The following is a 6052-nucleotide window of genomic DNA, read 5'->3' as shown; positions in this document are numbered from 1 at the left end:
ATACCTATAAACTTTGAAGTTTGGGGGAAGTAGTTTTCAACCTTTATAAAATGAAAAGTCTCCACATAAAAACATGGATCTCTCACTCCTCTTGGAAAACCAGAAAATGGGGCAAGCATATGTCGATTCCACCGTCTCTGACCCCTACACCTGGGGACAGCTGGGCCTCAGTGGCAGCGGAAAACGGGATATGATAAGGCCAGTGGCCACCACACTCACCCGGGATACTGACTGGGCCACCAAAATCCTGGACTGCAGGACCTCCCTCCTCTCAGTCCCAGGGTTCCTGCCTTTGCAGTGTTGGCCTTGAAGTGAGCAGCTCTGGGAGGCTGTAGGAATCTAAACCACCTCAAGATTATTGTCTGGCAGTGAGCACCTCACCCCTGGTTACACCCGTCAAGTGGCATCGCACTTGTTCTGGAGGACAAGGCAAGAGCGTGCAGGACTCCCCTGTACAGCTGAGTCTCTCCTGTGGCGAAGGTCACTGTCAGCAAGTTTGGCAAACACTACACATCAGGTTTTCTCAAGTGTGTTATTTTTTCCCCGAGAGCTATTGCTAATTTCTGTGGTATAAATTCCACCATGGCTGTTTCAAGCTGCTCACTGATGTTGAACACACTCAGCTCTTGTGAGTGGGTATGATGTGCGTGGCCCAAGCACAGCATCGGCCACATCTACGTTTGTCACAGCCTTCCTGAGCTCAAACCCAGTGTGTCCACACCCACTTGTGCTTCTACATGGCCCCTGTAGATCTTAAATCCAGAGATACCTACCTACGGACTCTGGACATCAGGGGCCTAGACTGCACGCTATTCCTTGCCGTCCTACTATCAAAGTCTGGGCCCCCACAAAAGCCCTTCCCTCTCTTGGCACCATTACAGCCCAATTCTGTTCTCCATCTCTCCCCAGACACAACGGACGGAGTCTCAGGATTAAAGATGGCTTCAGCAATAAGGTCTTTATTATCACACTCTGCAGGCAGGCAGTTCCAAGGCTGGGTGATTTGGAGGCCGGACCAGTTCACTGCAGGCATCATCTGTAGACTCAACAATGCCCATGAAGAAGGAGACTTCCTCTGGACATCGTCAGACTCCAGTTCAGATCCTCCTGGAGAGAACTACGTCAGGGCAACACATGAGCCACTGGGACAGGGGAGAGGTGGAAACTGAGGCGGCCCAATGGACTCCCAACGTTTATGGCTCCCTCCAGGGAATGAGAACACAAGCCTGCATTCCCTGAGTATGTTGAGATGACAGGCACGTGGTGTGGGGACCTGCTAGCTGGTAGAGGTGAGAGGGCATCTGGCAGTGATGTAATCTGGCAAAGCACCTGGACCGGTTAGAAAGTGCAGCAGAGCTCCTGCCAGCTTACCGCTTAGCACTGGAACTACAGCCAATCTCCCAGTAGGGGTGTGGGACGCTCAAGTTTCAAAGTTTGGCTGATGGCTTCCTCACAAAGGTTCCTTTCGTAGGAGTTTCTCAGGAGTGAGTCCTTTTATGGAACAAGGAGAAGGTCCCCACTAGTGCTTATCCACTCTTGCCACATTCCTAAGGCCTTTCTTTGCTGTGACCTTTCTGGGCTGAGGGAGGCTGGAGCTCTGGCTGAAGGTGATCCTATGTCCACTGCACTCAGACGGCTCTTTTCCAGTGTGACGCTTCTGGTGCTTAGAGAGGTTTGAGCTGTAGCGGAAAGCTTTTCCACATTTGTTACACGCATAAGGCCTTTCTCCAGTGTGAACTCTCTGGTGCTGAGTGAGTGAGTGTTTGCGGGTGAAGACTTTTCCACATTCACTGCAACTGAGATGCACTTTTCCAGTGTGAACTTTCTGATGCGTCCTCAGGCTAAACAGGTGGCTGAACACCTTCCCACATTCCTTACACACGTGGGATGTTTCTCCAGTGTGAGTTTTTCGGTGATGAACCAGGGTTGAGCTCTCCGTGGGGGCATTTCCACCTGCTGGGCACCTGAAGGGTCTCTCTTTGGCGTGAGTGATCAGGTGGTTGAGGAGTGCGAAGGCCTTCAGGAAGGCTTGCCCGCAGTCGCTGCACTTGAAGGGCTTCTGTGAGGTGTGGCCTCCCTGCTGTTGCTGCCAAATGGAGCTGGGTGGGAAGGCCTCCTTACACTTGGTGCTTCTGTGTGATGTCCCCTCTCCGTGGGTGGCCTGGGGCTGGAGGCCATGGCTGTCCAGGACAGCCTTAGCACACTCTCTGCCTGTGCTCCTTCTGGTGCTGGTGAGAGTTTGCACTGAGCCAGAAACCTCTCCCACATGCCTCACACGTGTACGGTTTCTGCCTGGGTTGTATTCCCTGGTGCTCAGCCAGGTGTAATATGTCTTTTAACACTGGGTCACGCACGTCACAGGTGTTGGCCTTCTGGATGGCTGGACCTGCCTTGGGGGTCCTGGACGGGAGCGCTGCTGCTGCGTACACACTCTGCTCATGAGATGCCTCCTCAGCCCCTGGTCCACACCAGTAATCTGAAGGCAGAGAAATGCAGGCGACATGTATGTAGGCTTTGTCGGGAGAGGGCAGCCCCTTCACAGGTGTGTGTCTGACACGTTCAGGAATGAGTCTGTAGACCAAGTCGGGGTAGGGTAGAGCCAGTGGTGCAGGACTGGGCCCAGGAAGGCCACAGAAAGCAAGGGCCCATCACCTGTGAGAACATGGGTGAGGTTCAGGCTGGGAGGAGAAGCAGAGATTCCAGCTCATTCCTCAGCTTTCATCAGGAGAGGAGAGAAAGAGGACACAGAGCCATGTGCACGAGCTCAGGAAAGCCCAGGGCACCTGGTGCTCTCAGTCTACATGAAGATACACACACGTCATGACACATGGACTGTAGGCTAACCTGGGACAGCCCTGCAAAAGGAGGAGAGGCGGGGAATGGAGCAGAAATGGAGATCAGAGCAGTGAGGCTGTCCGTCGTCAGGGCCTAGGTACAAAAGACAAATGGCAAGTAGGTGGTCTGTCCTCGATGAAGAAGGAAGGTGGGGGTCGGGTGGGGCTACTGGCTCCAGCAACAAGCTCCAGTGGACACAGGGGAAGTACCCAGTATAATGTGAGCCCACCACAATGTCACCTCTGCCCCCAGCTCCCACTCACCAGGGCCAGGCCTCCTCCCAGCCTCTCTTGCTGTGGCTGCAGACATGGGCACCCAGGGTCCTTTGCCCTGTTCCTGTGGTTGGGCAACCACACAGGACGTGGAATATGCAAGTCCTGGCAGAAAGAGCGGGTAAGGGGGTGGCCTAGCTCAGGGCAACCTATCCAGTGACAGACCAAAGGGAGCTCGTGTCATCTCTGCAACTGGGAAGAAAGCCCAGTGTTACAAAATCAGCTCCTGAGGAGCGGCTCCCAGGAACAGCTCAGTGATCTCCACAAGCAGTGACCACGTCGGTGTCTGCAGTCCACAGCACAGCCAGGCACAGAGGTGCCACCGATCCAGACAAATGTAGGCAGCCGGATTGAGACTCCGAAGACTGAGCCCTTCCCCAGGAGGCTTCGGAATCAGATGTTGGGGCTCCTCAGAGAAAGGAGCAGGCAAACACGAAGCAGGTGGTCCAGGGGAGGAAGGAGCGCCCATGCTCAGCTGCGGGGAGAGAGAGCTGCTTCTGGGAGAAAAGGAAAGACGGAGCCTGGGAGGCTGGGAGGGCCTCACCCAGTGAGGCTACAAGCGCCAAGTTCTCCAGCGTCACATCACAGTACAGGTGCCTCTGAGCCTCGTCAAGGAGCCCCCACTCCTCCTGAGAGAAGTACACGGCAGTGTCCTCACAGGTCCCCCAGCCCTGCCATGATGAGGACAGTTAAGTCAGCTAGACCAAAGGGTGGTAGAAAAACGAACAGCGGTGCACGGATGAGCCCATACGGACCTAGCTCCTTCCCCCTGCATCACACCGCCTCTGTGGTGGGCAGGCTCCGACCCCTCAACCGTTCTCCCCAAACACTCCCCCCACGGGTGCCGCTGTCTCCTCATGTCCCATCGGTCACTGTCCTTCAAAGACAGATGCCATCTAAACCCTTAGCCTGGCATGTAGGGCCCCACTTCCTCCTGCTAGGTAATTCCCCTGGGTCCCCAGATCCTGCCGCCCAGAAACACCAAACCGGAGGCACCCTTTCTCCCAAAGGGCCCCCAGTACCAGATTCCAGTCCACTGACTCATCTCCTCTGCATGCACACATCAGGCTTTGCATTGCACGTCTCCAGACCCCACACCATTCCCTGGCACACAGTGGGCATCTCCCAGCCATCCCACATGCCACATTGCAAATGGCGTCTAGAGCCTGGCTACTTGGTGAGGTCAACCAGTACCCCTTCCTGACCCAGACTTCAAAGAATTCCAACTGCCAGGGGTGGCACCCAGAGTTTCCTTCATTGTTTCTGAAACTGTGCCTCTTCCTACCTTTGACTCTCAGCCGCCAAGGCCAGACACGGGCCTCTGGCATGTCCTGGCCTCTGACTGTCTGCCGCTGTCGCCTCCCCAGCCACTGTATCCTTCTCTCCTAATGTATACTCAAAGCCCAGGCCCACCACCTCCCACCCCAGGCCTGCGACACTCCCAGTTGCCTGCCTGCCACTGAGCTAACCTGCCATCCTAACTGAAACTCACAGGCCCCACAGAGGGGGCCAAAAAAGGCTGGTGAGCCATAGAGAGGTGAATAGCCACTAGCCCCGGTCCTGCTGGCATCTACCTCCACCTACAATATGCCTCAGCCTCCACCCCAGCGACCGGAGGCCCCTTCTGGACCCTCCTGTCCCACACACCCCTTCCTTTGTGGCTGCTCCTCCCTTCACCTGAATTTGTGACACCCACCACCCCTGTCCAGGTACCCGAAGAACCAGCCAGTCCTCAGCTGCCCGCATGGGGCATCCATCACCACGCCCTAAAGACGCTCCGTCCTAAATCCGCACCCGAGTTCCACCTCACTTCACAGGCTGGCTACCGCCAACTGGATGTCTCCAAGTGGAAGCCCTCAGCGTAACTTAGACCTGCACTCAGAAGTCTCCGGGACATCTCAGTCTCCACGTGGTCAAAATCCACCTCCTGATCTTTCCTGAAACCACTCCACCCACCAACTTCCCCATCTCAGCCGAAACACTTCCACCTTCTAATCGCTGAGGCCAAAAACCCACGGGGACATCCCCACCTCCTTGTCCTCTCTCTCTCTCTCTCTCCCCCACCCCACCTAAAATCAGGCTGGCTTAACTTAAAAGACAGATCCAAGCTCCAACCACTTCTCCCAACTCCAGTCACCGCTCTGGCCAAGCCACTGCTATATTAAGGTAGCATCCTTGTGTGCCTCCTTTTCTCTTCCCTCACTGTCACTCTCCTGTCTGTTTTCCACTCTGCAGCCCGAGGAAGCCTGTGAACACCTGAGTCAGATCACCTCCCTCTTCTGCTCCAAACCTCCCGTGGCTCCCGCCACCCTCAGGTGACAGGCCAAGCTCTTGTCCACCAGGCACCAGGGAGACCTTCAGTTCCCTGAACACTCCCAACTGAGCTTCACCGCCAAGCATGTGCACATCCTGGTCCCTGTGCCTGAAACTGCTTTGCACGCCTTGTCCCGCTGGATTCCAGAATGAGAACTTATCCACAAAAAACCTGGCCAGGACTCGGCACCTTGGGCTTTCTGTGACCCCAGGGCCCCAGTAGCGAAGATGGAGGGGCAGAGTCCGGGAGCAACCCCTCCCCTCTGTCGGGGGTCCCGGGCCACATGGGTAGGGGTCCGAGTGAGTGGGGGCTGCGGGGACCCTCCACTCACCCGCAGCGGGTCCCTCAGCGCCGCCGCCATCAGACCCAGGCGGGCCCTGCCGCTCCCTACACCCCCAGCCCCAGGCCGGGGGCCTCCCACCGCCCGTTGCACGCGGGGCCTCTGTCCCCACGGTGTAAACGCCGCCTCCAGGGACCGTGGGGACGCAGCGGCTCGTACGGAGCCCGGAGGCCGGTCCCATCCTCCTCACTGTCCACCTCGGCCGGGTCCCGAGGAGGCGCCTGGAAAGCGGCCACGACCCAACACTCGGGTCCCCAAGGGCAGTGGAAAACGACCTGTCAAGAGCAGAAA

Source organism: Mesoplodon densirostris, chromosome 19 (assembly GCF_025265405.1).
Source record: "Mesoplodon densirostris isolate mMesDen1 chromosome 19, mMesDen1 primary haplotype, whole genome shotgun sequence".
Taxonomy (NCBI): Eukaryota; Metazoa; Chordata; class Mammalia; order Artiodactyla; family Ziphiidae; genus Mesoplodon; species Mesoplodon densirostris.
Note: the sequence above shows the minus strand (reverse complement) of the source record.